Source organism: Nyctereutes procyonoides, unplaced genomic scaffold, assembly GCF_905146905.1.
Source record: "Nyctereutes procyonoides isolate TBG_1078 unplaced genomic scaffold, NYPRO_anot_genome, whole genome shotgun sequence".
NCBI lineage: Eukaryota > Metazoa > Chordata > Mammalia > Carnivora > Canidae > Nyctereutes > Nyctereutes procyonoides.
In genome coordinates, this window is record NW_026575046.1 from 10,780,040 (window position 1) to 10,795,481 (window position 15,442).

Consider the following 15,442-nt stretch of genomic DNA (forward strand, 5'->3'; position numbering starts at 1 on the left):
GGCATTTCTTCTAGCTTGCACCTTGATATTAAATATGTGAAATTGGATGTGTCACAAATTAGATTCAGGCTTAAAACTGAAATTTATATCATCTTTTAAAATGAGGGACCTAAAAATGGGAGAAGCAGTAAAAGTTAAGATAATATCTGAGGGAAAAAAGCTGCGTAGCATTTGGGAATGAACTAAGAAGTGTAGATGTAGAATGGTCGAGAGTTCAAATGCAAATAGGGACTAGTATGAGAGGAATCAGATGGAGTGTATAACAGCATACGCAGAATCTGCAGAAATGCTCCAAATACTGAAGTGAGTATTCTTCAAGGATGCAGAAATCATGGTAAAGAGAAAGCCATATGTATTAAGTCTCTATATGAATTATGATATTCAAATTTAAGGTCTGCACTAAAAATCTTTTTCTTAATATTTCATTCCTTCCTTTGTCAATAAGTTTAATCTCATATAAGATGGAAAATTATAAACCTAATTAATAATTATTTATGAGCTCACATTTTTATTTATAGAATTTCAAGATAGGCAATAGTTTCGATTTTAGTTATGAACTATTCAAATGTAAATTTATGACTATTTATTGATATTTTATAAAATTCTAACCACAGTTACAATGTAAAAACTATAACATTAGCTATCATGATATTTCATAATTCTAGTTGGGGATATTGGGACACTTCCCTAAACATTAGGATTTAGGCCCTTCTTTCAGTTCAAGGAAGTCGTAATTTGAAAGAGCCTTTGAAACATATAGCAGAAGATTTTCAGCAGACTATTTAATATTTATTAATTTAGAATTCATGTTTCAAAGACCTCACAGTGAGCTCTGACCATCTAGGGTAATCTTTTGAATCAAGAAAATAATGATATCCTGAATAAGAGAAGATGAGGAAGAGGATGTTTAATGAATCACTTCAATTACATTCAGTGAAACAGTACTCATGAAAAAAACCCACTGAACTTACATGAGAAATTGCATTTCTCAAAATCCATACTATGTATTTTGAGAGGGAAAAAAAAGATGAATAAAATCCAAGAGTTATCTGTGCTTCCATTTTTCATAAAAAAAGAAAAGCCTGACAAAATGATTTACTATCTTTGATAACAGAAGAATGAATAAACTCCACAAACAAATGCCTAGGACTCTTCATTCTGTGTGCGTACTGTTTTAGATCTTTATCATCACTTCATCTCCTTAAGACTGAATAAGGAGTAGGGAAGGTGAACACCAGAGCTCACTTGTGCTCCCAAGTATCTCCAGAGAGAATCTAGGGAATGTGGCAAAATATGATCTACCTTTTTACCGAGGAAACAACTTAGAAATCTAATGGAAGCCTGGAATAAATAAATACAAAAATATCCTTTATGTGATACATTTTTTGGTAAATGCCAGATAGTTCTCAATCTCAATTAAGTCATGGAATGTTTCCATAAAATTTTAAGGAAGCAGGGAGTGGTTCTTGGCAATTTATCATTCTCTGAGGATGTTTTTCAATGCCAGTTACCTAAGAAGAACTTGTTTCTTTGAAACTGCTATTCCTAAAAATGGTTCGTTAGCCTTTAAAAGATGTGGCAACCCACAGTTCATCTTACTGATGGACACTGGACATAAAATAATTAAAATTAGAAAAAAAATAAATGGCCAGACCGTGGCCCCAGGAAAAGCAGTAATACTTTTAGATATATATGGAAAGGTTTCAAAATCCTTCAAAATATTTATATTCTGAACAACTTAAGAAATTAAAAAAAAGTTAAACGGTGCAAAATATGTAGAGTTTTAGTATATTCAAAAATATTATTCAACACAAGGGGCGCCCGGGTGGCTCAGTTGGTTAGGTGGTTGCCTTTGGCTCAGGTCGTGATCCCAGGGTCCTGGGATAGAGTCCCACATGAGGCTCCCTGCTCAGTGGGGAGCCTGCTTCTCTCTCTCCCTCTGCTGCTCCCCCTGCTTGTTCTCTCCCTCTCTCTCAAATAAGTAAGTAAAATCTTTAAACAAACACTATTCAACACTTAACTATTTGTGGAACACTATTAACTCTTGTAACTGATGTGTTGTACATTCTATAAAAGGTGAAGACCCATGAGCTGCCTCTCTATCTGATCCATTCTCTGTCCTACTAGACTGAATTTGGATCATGCAGTTTCTCTTGCCAGCACTCTCTGACTTGGTTTTGCTAGCTGAGGGGATAACAGAGAAACTGAGGTATTTCTTCCACTTATTTCCACCCCAAGGCCATGAATCTGCTACTCACTGCATTCTTTCACAAATATAACTTTTTCCTGCTGTACACCTCAATTCCTTCCATCTTTTTCCAAACATTCCTAACATTTTATCTCCAGTCTAGGAAGTGTTCCTTCCATGGCCCATCACTGGGAGCTTCCTCATCCTTTGTCCCCGCATTCCTGCACATACCTCTGTAAAATGCCTATTTATTAAATTCTCCTTGTGATCCAAGCGGATTTTGCCTTCTGCCTCTTACCAAGATCATAATAAATACAACACAATAAAAACACCTGTAAGAGTATAATTAGACAAATTACACTTTATATGAAAAGTTTGCTGAGGAGACAGCAATTTTTTTTTAATGAGGTGGAAGATGGAGTGGTATTCATTAAGTGACATGTCAACTGGGCCTTCAGATCTGCATTGGATTTCAATAACAATTTCATGTTACATTGACTTCAGGACACTCATATAAGATTTTTGATTTCACTATCTCTTGAAAAGGTCATTAGAATTTTTTAATAAGCTTAAATTGAATTAAGTCATGTAGGAAAAATTCATGCAGTCATTGCACACAACAAATAGGCCATTGTCAGTACCCGCAGAAACTCTAGTTGTCTTCTTCCTCAGCCGCAGGTCCCTTTACTCCTCCTTGATGTCCCTTCTACCCCAACTTTGCATATATTTTTTACAATTGTTTATAATTTTATTATGTTTCCATACAGACAATATGGTTTGATTTTATTTGCTCCTGTACTTTATATTTTTTACATTTTTTGTGATGTGTATTATGTCATCATGTGAACAGTCATCAGTTATCAATTTTATTATTGATATCTATTTTTCCTGAAAACTTTGTCATTCTTAGCAGTTCTATCATGGATGTTATTATACATGCATTCAGGCAGATGTAAACCTCGGAGTGAAGCTGCTCACTTGAAGAGCTTGTACATCTTTAGTATTAACTGTTAAATGTAGTGGTTGTATTGACTTATGTGAATCATATTCCACATCACCAGTATCAAGTATTGTCAGACATTTTAATGTTTACCAAACTGATAAAATATGGTGATACTTGCTTTTTTGTCTCAGTACAGTATTGTTTTTATATATTTTTTTTAATAATTAGCCCATGTGTTCTTCAAAAAAGTACTGTATAGAGTACTTACTAGTTGTACTGTAAGATATATATTTTCACCATTTGGACTGACTCAAATGTGATTCAGTTACAAATTGAGTAAATTAGGAAAACTCTTTTACCTACACAAAAAGATATCAAAAGATTTGTAAATGTAAAATGCGGAACACCAAAAAAGGTAATTGAAAGAAATAAAGTCAATAAATGTCCATTTTTACTAGTAGGGAAATATTGAGGTATTAACCTAAATTTAAATATATTTTCCATAGAATTCACTTTATTTTTTGAAAAAAATCATTTGAGAGACAGAGAGAGAGTACAGGCAAGTAGGGGTGAGGGACAAAGGAAGAAGGAGAAAAAGAATCTCAAACAGACGCCCCACTGAGCGTGGAGCCAGATGTGAGGCTCCATCTCACAACCTGAGATCACCACCTGAGCCGAAATAAAGAGTTGGTTGCTTAACTGATTGAGCCACCCAGGTGTCCCTAGAATTCACTTTATTGCCCATAATAAGTGAATATCATAAATGTGCAATCCAAATACTTACATTTAATATTTAATAATAAAAGTAACAGTGGCTTGTACTATTATCAATGTTTAATTCATTTTAATGCAAATTTCCTATCACATATAATTTCACGATAATGAACACACACCTTTGATAATTAAGATTTAGTTGCAATGATCACACTTGTGTTCAAGATTTTGGTTGTCACTCACTGATGATTATTTTCCATTCTGGAAATTGAGTTTTTAGTAGAAGTAAAATAGAAACAAGTTGGGGTATTTAGAAAATAAAAAAAAAATGTGCTCACTAATGTCACCATTTATACATGATTTACAATGCAAATATTATACAACAGATATTATTTTCTCAGTAAATACAATATGTTTACTGTAGCCATATATTTGCAGGTATGAGGTTATATATATGTGTGTGTGTGTGTGCCTGATAATTTTAACATAGATTTTATTTTTATTAAATAAAATAAAGGGTTTCCTAGGTACCATCCACAAGGATTCTTTCCGTTATGCATAAAATGAGCCACATTAGTTTGCATCTATAGCAGAGAATATACATACTGTAGCAAATGCTAAGTAAATGGATATATTTCAAGAGTGTCTCATCCTCAGGCTTCTTCTGGCCCTCCCTTCTCCAGTTCTGCAGGATTCTATAAGCTGCCCCCTTGAGGCCTTTCCCTCTGCATGGGCAGGTCCTTCTACACAGACAACAGCCATGCTTGGTCAGCTGGAGGAGCTAATGTTTATCCAGTCTTCCTGTAAGTGCTATCTCTGCTTTCCATCATGCTGTGTGTCTTCCACTTCTTTCTTGGGTGCATCATTCTGTCACCCTCAGACTCAGAGTCACTCTGAGACAATACTTCCTATGGATTAGTTATGTGGAAATGAAGAAATGGAGAGTGCAAACAATTTGTTTAGGGTGGCGTAATTGTAAATGGTGAAGATAGGATATGTAGTCTAGTATATGTGACTCTAAAGTTCATGACTTTTTGAACTAGTGTACTATATCTCTCCTCTGACTGTGAATGTACCCATCCCAAATTCATTCCTTAAACAACTGTTTATTTTCAGGTTAACACTCTAGGCTTTTGGAATAAAACATTGGATAAGTCTGTGGAAACCTCTGTCCTTATGTAACTACTACTTTAGTGAGGATACAATATAATAAGTAAGAATGTAAAATACATATAGTGTGTTAGATGATAGTAAGTGCTATGGTAAATAATTAAGCATTGCAAGTGTCTACAGAGCACAGAGAGTTTGAACATTTTAATACAATGGCCATGGAAAGCCTCACAGTGAAGATAAGCATCTGACCAAAGTCATGAAAAAGATATAGAACAAATCATATCTACTTCCATGTTTAGCAATAACAAAGAAACTATTGCACCTGAAACTGAAATGAAGAAATGACCCAGGAATAGGAGAAAAGTTCATACAGAAATCAGAGAGTCCATATGATAGGACCTATAAAACATCTGTATAAATTCTGGCTCTTACAATGAGTGAAATGAAAATAATCAAAATATTTTATGCCAAAGATGGCCATAATATGATTTATGTTTTAATTACACAAGTTGCTATTTTGAGAATATACTGAAGGATGCCTCGTGCAGTATCAAAGACATCTGTTTGCAGGCTTCCATAATAAGCCAGATGATGGGTTACCTCAGTGGCTCACTTGATTGAGTGACTAACTCTTGATTTCTGCTTAGATCATGATTTCAGGGTCATGAGATCAAGCCCTGCAAGGGGCTCCATGCTGAGTGTGCATCCTGCTTAAGATTCTCTTTCTCCTTTTTCCCCTTTGCCCCTCCCCCTCTCTAAAAAATGAAATAAAAAAGAAGCCAGATAATAAACCATGACAGCTGGATGAAAGTAGCAAAAAGTGGCCAGTATACTATTGTATTTTCAAGATACTATCAATGGAACGAGATGATGGATAGATTCTGAGATGTGAGGGGAAAAAAAAGGATTCCATGGTTTTGGGATTGAGCAATTCCATTCATATCATATTTGAAATTAGCTCATAATTTAAAAATTTTAAATGTTAATGAAATGTACTTGAAGGAAAAAAATAGTTCTCATTCTATAAGTGGAGCTCTCTTCCATTGTTTTAACAAGGTACCATGAACAAAAAAGAAACAACATATGGGTTACGGAGACAGTTTTCCATAATCCAATCTCACTGACAGATTCATTGACTTAAATGTGATAGGGCGGTGAAGTAGAAAGAGAAAGGAATTCTAGAGGCCAAGATCCTTGTATTTATTTCCTCCACAGAAAGAAAAGCTACTATATATATGGAGAAAGAATGTGCCAAATGCTTTTACTTGCATTATTTTATTCCTCTACCAAATCTTACAGTTGACATCGGTTTCATTTGTAAAATCTGAGAAAAATCATGACACAGAGTTTAACATTTTTTTTCATAAAACAGCAATATGTGCACTGTAGAAACCTTAAACATGCCATCTAAAATTAATGAAAACTAAGTTTCCTGATTTTTTTTAAATTGAGAGTACATGCCTAGAACAAGTTAAAGTTGCAATATATCAGTTATACTTAGTATGTATATAGTTCCAAAAGGTGAATTGATCCCAAGTATCTTCATTCCTCCAGTGGACATAGAAAGTTTAGCAGATATTTGGTAGAATGTGAAGATGATGTTCCAATTTTTTCTAAAAATTAAAAGGTCTACTCTCAGAGTATTTTTAGTGGGTATACAGAGGAAAAGTACTTTAGCTCGTTTAGTTTTGTAAAATCTCTTTCTTGTACATAATTCAAATTCTTTTTTTGCCCATAGGAATAGTGAGGCAGGTATGCATTAATTCATGTCATAGTACAAGAATAGGTAGTAATAAAACACTGGCATTTTCCAAATTGCCAGTATAAAGAATTGTCAGAAGAACATGAGTATTATCTTCAAATTCTCCAAGGGGTTAACCTTTATGTTATCTGTTAAACATGAATTATGTATTAGCTTCTCATATTTCCATATATAAAACTTTGTGCCTTGGTCCTGTTCCTCAGGATGACCTTGATGTAATCAGAGATAATAGTGTTTTTTACCAAAGACATTAATCAATAACTTTATAATATGAAGCACTATGAATATTTAATAGCTTCAGCTTGAATAATTTAAATTTTGTATCGCTAAAAAATAAAGTCAATTGAGTGACTGAGATTTCTATATCACCCCTATTCCTATTCTATTTACTACCTCTTATTTGAGAAGGCATGGAATTATATATGTTGGTGATATAATACATCTTTTGCTCATTTTCCATGTATATGTAATTTTCATTTGTCTTTACTTCTATGGCTGAATATGAACAGTCTTCTCAGTGAGTCCATATTTCAAACAAGAGTTCATGTAGAATGAGTAGCCTTAATTCACTGAAAGATACTCTGTAAAAAATATACCTTAAAATTTTAGTAGGTGAGAGCATCAAAGAACTATTTCAAAATAAAAACACAGAATAATAAATGCTTAATAAAATTGCATTGAAGTCTTAAAAAGAGAAAATAAGCTGTAATAATTGCAGATCAGATTGAAATCTACTGGACAACTCATCTAAGAAAAGGCTTTGAGGAATTTCATTAAAATATGATGTCAATATGAAAAACGTAGGAAACTTTAATAAATGGAAATATGTGTATATGTACATATATATGCATATATGCATTCTAAGTTATATGCAGCCATTGTATTCTGATTTTTTTTCTTAAAAAAGCTTCAGGATTAGTCAATTCTAATTTTTTTTTGTTTTTACAGAAGCGAATTACTATTGCACATAGTAGAAAAAGGTTGTCTGCTATGGAGTGGATTTATATATAACCACATTATAATCCCACTCTCTCAATAATGCATTCCGAGTTTTTCAGTAAAACCTTAATTAACTCAGGAATCTTTATGTGTTGTAAGCATATGAATATACAAAGAATAATCATAGTTCACTAAAATGTTTTATTTGCACATAAAACCATGTTTCTGAAGATGCTCTGAGAGTATGAATTACACATTGAAAGCCTATTGTTTGTATATTCACTAATTCTTTAAGCTCACTGAGGTAAGTATTAGTACTAATTTATACAAATATATCAGAAGATACATACATAATTTCTAATATATATGCTACCAATTTTATCAGTAGTTAATTTTCCAAGAAGTAGAGATGACCTCCAATACACTTGACTCTTCTAAGTTGTACTTTTGTCACCTGAGATAATGATTTTGTTTTAAATTGTTATTTTTCTCTTTGTCTTACAGATTATATGACTCATCAGAAGAGTTATGAACAGGAGTTCATGTAAGTAGATCCGTGTACCTGTATTAGAGCTTGACTTTAAAGAGACAAATATAATAGCATTATTACATATGTAAGTATTTTTTACAGTTAAAATAATATTGCATGTCTTGGTTTTGGGAAGAGGAAACCTACAAATATCAGAAAATTACAAATCTCTTTTAACCGATGTTATAAATGTAATTAAAGGAGATACTGAACACACAATTAGAATCTCCGTTTCTCAGGCGCCATGCGTTGGAAGTGCTCACTCCACATTTTTCAATAATATGTACTGCAAGTAAGCATGCATTAGCTGCAGAGTGCATTTCCCAGTTCACAGTGCCCTGAGCTGTTTCTTTTGGTCCTGAGAAGATGAGAATGAGAGGTGAGTAGGAAGGAAGAGAGACTGGAGTGTGTGTGTGTGTGTGTGTGTGTGTATGTGTGTGTATGTATGTATGTGTGTGTGTGTGTGTGTGTGTGTACACAGAGGTGAAACAAACCAGCTCCAAAACAGTTCTCTCTTCCACCTCCTTAATTCTGACTCTGTTTCTATAACTGAAGAATGATTTTGAACTGAAAAATAATGTGTCATTTGTTTATTTTAGAATACATGGTAAAGTTCTGGCTGGACAGATAAATGAGCAGATCTGTGCAGGTAGGGAAACACATGGTAGTTGTTCATTTTGATTTATGTAGCTCTCATTATTTCTGTTGCGTGAATACATCCTAACATATTAATATCTTCGTCATAATGGGCAGTAAGCTGATTTTCACTTTCTTGAGCTATATATAACATAAACAATATTGTCTTAACATGGTGGAAGAAAAGATCAAATACGTGACTTCCAATAATGAGAATCAATAAAGACAAAACTGAACCTTTATAATGAATAATGGTCTGAATATTCATCTAAGGATTTCTCTCTCTGTCGCTATTTAAAGAAATTTTTTGAATATGGGCTATGTTGTTTAAATCATTACTGATAGTATACTGCCATAAACAAGAGGGTTCAAGTCAACTCCATATGGTCTAAAATTATTTAATTTATTAATAAGTGAATTGCCTAAGACAAGTCCAGTGGCAAAAACAGATTTATTGTCTCTGCTATTCACCTGTGTTATTTCTCCATATATTACCATTGATATATATTATCTATTCTTCACAGCAGTGGCTCTGCCATAGTAAATTAAATACCTCATTGTCCTTCTCTGTCCATTTTACATTATAATGTTTTGGAACAGACTTTTATAGTTCTCTCAGAATTATAGCAGGTCTTTATATAAAACAATGCTAAAAGCAAAAATCTTAGACTCCATTGAAAACCCTTTTAAAGTTTTAAGCGGGATTTTTAAGTAAAATATGTTTTGTTTGATTTTTTAAGAAGAAAATAAATGTGTTGTATGTCAAAGGAATTATCTCCAGGTATCATTTTCTCTTGAATAAAAGCAAGACTATACTAGAAACAATCTAAAGTGGACATTGTGACAAAAACGGTAAAAAGAAAACTAAGAAAAATAGTGATTTATATTTTTTCACCCTAATATTCCATATTGTATTATACTATTATATTTTACTAAGGGTAATGAAAACTTTCTGTAGGTAATGAAAACTTTTCATTATATTGGGAAATTATGTTTTTTATTGAAGTATAAGTGGTACACAATGTTACATTAATATAAGATGTACAACATACTATTTTGACAAGTCCGTACTTTCTGCTGTGCTCACAAGTATACCTTAAAATGTGACATTGTGAGTGATGATAAATATATTTATATAATATATAATAATACATATAATATAATAAATTAATATGTAACAGTAATAATATATATAATAAAGTATTTCCAACCTAGACCCAGATAAATATAAAATGAGCAAGAAATAATATAAAAAGGTTGATATATTTTAATAGTATATCTCTTCAAATTCATTCATAAGGTAAAGGGCATATAATTTACAATGATCAGAAACATAAGAATAAATTTTCTTATCACAACATTATGATTTCTGATAACTAGAAATCAGGTGATAATTTTATATTATTCTATCGTCTTTGACGTGCTAAAAAAAAGACAAAGAGTTTGTCTCCATTTCCCAGTGTTTATGTAACAGTCATTTTAATTGTGAGCCATCAAATGATTTTTAAAGTTTTTAATTTAAAAATGTTTTAATTTATGGGGATCCTGGGTGGCTCAGCGGTTTGGTGCTTGCCTTCAGCCCAGGGCATGATCCTGGAGTCCTGGGATTCAGTCCCATGTCCGGCTCCCTGCAGGAGCCTGCTTCTCCCTCTGCCTCTCTCTCTCTGTGTCTCTCATGAATTAATAAATAAAATCTTTAAATTTTTTAAAAAATTAATTTAATTTTTAATTGAAAAATTTTAAATTTGTATTTCAAGTTTTTATTTACATTCTAATTAGTTTACATATATGGTAAAATTGGTTTCAAGGATAGAATTTAGTAATTCATCACTTACATATAACACCCAGAGCTCATCACAAGTGGTCTCCTTAATTCCCATCTTAAAATCCTTAATCCCCACCATCCATTCAGCCCACCCCCACCCTCTTCCCTCTATCAATCCTCAGTTCGTCCTCTATCTTTAAAGTCTCTTATGGTTTGCTTCCCTATTTCTCTCTTCCCTTCCTTCAATCTGCTTTGTTTCTTAAATCAATGAGTGTAATCATATTGTATTTGTCTTTCTCTGTTTTTTTTTTATTTAATTATAATTGACATTCAGTGTATTTGCAGACAAACAACATAATGATTCAACTTCTCTATGCATTACGCTTCACTCACCACAAGGGTAGCCAACATGTCACCATACAATGCTATTATAATACCACTGACTATTTTTAAAGTTGTTTATGTTATATAAGCACTAAAGAAAACAAGCTTACTGCCCAATATTAGGGATATATATGTGTTATGATGTATTCATACAACAAAAGTAATGAAAGTTACATAAATCAAAATGTAAATGATTGATTTAGCAAAGGGAAGATAAATGCCAAATTTAGAAAAGTGATTCCCTGCCTCCCCACTGGATACAGAAAGAAAGGGGGGGATTTTGGTATGAGCCTTTGACACTTGCCATGTTTATTTCTGAACAAAAAAGATGCTTGCGGAAACTACCATAAAATATTAATAACTAATAAATTTAGGTGAATGGCACTATAGTATTTCATGTACTTGTATGTAAGTTTGAAATGTTACATGATTAATTTTTTAATGATAATATTCTATTTCATATCTTGCTTTGAAATTTTCCAGCTCAAATTGAATTTTAAGGAATATACTAATGATTTTTCAGTGTGAGATTTCACACAGATTGCATCAGGTAAACCACAGATATTCTGAGGTACATTGTGCATCAACAGCATTTTCTTTTATTTGTGCAGAGACTCTTGGTCATTCGTATCTCTGTCTATAAGAAACTTACATAACCATTCTAAAGTAGAAAAAAAAAGTGCCCATGTACCTCTTCCATACAATGGAATGTATATATTCCATACAATGTAACTCTTCCATATACCATTATTTAAAAATATTTTTCCAACTGAAATATACTGTTGCCATTCGAACAAAATGAGGAATAAGATTCCCAACTCCCTGCAGAGTTGAATAAAATTTTGAATTCCCCCAAAACTTCACTACTAATAGCCTACTGTAGACCAGATGCCTTATTGATAACATAAGTCAATTAACATATATACTATATATGTATTATATACTGTATTCTTGTAATAAAGTAAGCTAGAGAAAAATATTCTGAAAAAAATTCATAAAGCAGAGAAAATACATTTATGGGACTGTACTGCATTTATTAATACTGTAAATTTATGTCATCTGTTTACAAAATGAATCATCTGTTAGTACCTACATCAATATTATCTTCTATAATATAAAACACTGTAGATGAATACATATTACTAACATTAACTTAAGAATGAAAAGATGATGTGAAAATGAAATTTATGTTTATTCACAGGTACAACAATTCATGCACTGATAATAAAGAACCAGGATTTTTTTTTTTTTAAGAACCTATTTTTTTTAAAAGTAGGACTATGATTGCTTCATGGTAGCCTGGCCTATGTACTCATGAGTGGTTATAATTTTTAAAGTTTGTTTTTTTGTTACTGAATATAGTTGACACACAATATTACATTAGTTTCAGAGTACAACATAGTGATTTCACAAATTTATATATTATGCTATAGTCACCACAAGTGTAGCTACCATCTGTCACAACACAATGCTGTTACAATATCATTACCTACATTCCTTATATTGTGACTTTTATCCCTGTGACTTCTTCATTTCATGACTGGAAGCCTGTGTCTCTCACTCATCTTCACCCAGTTTGCTCATCCCACATTCTCTTCCCCTTTGGCAATGATTCATGTTTTTCTAAGTATTTGTAAGTCTGATTCTGTTTTTGTTTGTTTATTCACTGGGGATTTTTTTAGATTTCACATGTGACTGGGATCATATACTTGTCTTTCTCAATCTGACTTATTTCACTTGGAATCATACCCTTTAGGTCCACACATGTTGTCAAAAATCCCACCCTATCATTATTTTCTATGGCTGCATAATATTCCTCTCTGTGTGTGTTTGTGTGTGTGTGTGTCTGTGTGTGTACCAGTTATTTCTTACCCATCCAACTATTGACAGCCTCTTAGGTTGCCACTATACCTTGGCTATTATAACTAAATACTGCAATAAACACAGAGGTGAATGTATGTTTTTAAATTAGTGTTTTTGTTTTCTTTGGGTAAATATCCAGGAGTGGAATGATTGAATTATGTAGAAATTCTATATATACCATATACTATTTCTATGTATATTTCTATATACATATGTATATATGTAGTATATACATATACTATTTCTATGTTTTATTTTTTGAGGAATCTCCATACTGTTTTCTATAGTGACTATACCAATTTATATTCTCAGCAGCATAAGAGGCCTCCTTTTGCTCTATATCTTTACCAAAACTTGTTATTTCTTTTATATATATATATATATATATATATATATATATATATATATTTATTTATTTATTTATTTTGTTTTAGGTATAAGGTGATATCCAAGTGTAGTTTTATTGCATTTCCCTGATGATTGTTGACGCTGAGCATCTCTTCATGTTCCTGTTAACCATCTATATGACTTATTTGGGAAAACGTCTGCTCAAGTTCTCTGTCCATTTTTTTTATTTGGGTTGTTTTTTAATGTTGAATAGCATAAGTTATTTATATATTTTGGATATTAATCTCTTATCATATATATCATTTACAAATATCTTCTCCCAATCAGTAGGTTGACTTTTTATTTTGTTGATGGTTTCCTTTACTGTGCAAAAGTTTTTTTTTTTTTATTTTGATATAGGCCCAATATTTTATTTGTGCTTTTGATTCCCTTGCCTTAGCAGACAAATCTAGAAAAATGTCGCTATAGCCAATATCAAAGAAATTACTGCCTGTGTTGTCTTCTGGGATTTTTATGGCTTTAGATCTCACATTGAGGTTTTTAACACATTTTAAATTTATTTTTATATATGATGTTAGAAAGTGGTCCAGTTTCATTCTTTTACACTTAGCTTTTCATTTTTCCCTGCACCATTTATTGAAGGGCCTGTCTTTTTCCTATTATATTTTCCTACCTCCTTTGTCTTACATTAATTGACCATATAACCATTGGTTTACCTCCAGACTCTATTCTGAACCATTGAACTATGTGTCTATTTTTATGCCAGTTCCATACTGTTTTGATTACTACAACTTTCTAGTTTATCTTGAAATATAGAATCATGATACCTCTAGCTTCATCTTTCTTTATCAAGACTGATTTGGCTATTCAGGGTCTTTTGTGTTTGCATACAATTTTAGTATTATTTGTCCTAGTTCTGTAAAATATGTTGTTGGTATTTTGATAGGGATGGTATTGAATCTGTAAATTGCTTTGTGTGGTATGGACATATTAACAATATTAATTCTTCTGATCCATGAGCATGGAGTACCTTTTCATTTGTTTGTGTCATCTTCAATTTCTTTCATTAATGTTTTAAAGTTTTCAGAATAGACGTCTTTCACCACTTTGATTAAGTTTGTTCCTAGCTATTTTATCCTTTTAGTGAAATTGTAAATGGAATTGTTTTCTTAATTTCTCTTTTTGTTGCTTCACTGTTGGTATATAATTGCTACTGATTTCTGGGTATTAACTTTGTATCTTGCAACTTTACTGAATTAATTTATTATTTCTAGTAGTTTTTTAGTCGAGTTTTTAGGATTTTCTATGTATAGCATCACATCATCCACAATAGTGACAGTTTAATTCTTTACCAGTATGGATGCCTCTTATTTCTTTTTCTTGTCTTATTGCTATGGCTAGGACTTCCAATAGAAGCGCTTAAGAGCAGTCATCTTTTTCTTCATCTTTTTCTTGTTACTGATCTTAAAGCTCTCAGTTTTTTGCTACGGAGTATTATGTTAGCTGTGGATTTTTCGTATATGGCCTTTATTGTGTTGAGGTACTTCCAAATGCACTTTGTTGAGAGGTTTTTTTTTTTTTTTTTTTTGTTTTTTTTTTTTTTTTTTTTTTTTTTTTTTTATCATGAATGGATGTTTAATTTTGCCAAAAGCTTTTTCTGAATCTGTTGAGATGATTATATGATTTTCATCTTTGTTTTGTTAATGTGGTGTATTACATTGATTGATTTGTGAATATTGAATCATTCTTGTGTGCCAAAATAAATCCATTTGATCATTATATATGATTGTGATGGCGAGTGGAAAATGCAGGCTTCGTTATGGAATGAATAAGTCACAGGAATAAATACATTCTACAAGGTCTGCGTTACTCAGATACCAAAATCAGAAAAGACACCACACACACACACACACACACACACACACCACACAATAAAAATAAAACCACAACAAGCCAATAACTCTGGAGAATATAGATGCAAAAATACTCAACAAAATATTAGCAAACCACCTTCAGGTGGGATTTTTGAATAGGTCTTATAGAATACATTTCCTTTCTTGGAAATTTTTATCTCTTTTATATTTTTTGAATAGTTTGAGGAGAATAGGTGTTGACTCTAAATTTTTGGTAGAATTTACTCATGCATGGAATTTTAATTTTTGGTAGTTTTTGGATTATTGATTCAATTTTATTTCTAGTAATTAGTCTGTTCAGATCCCCTATTTCTTTCCAATTCAGTTTCTAGGAATTTATTCATT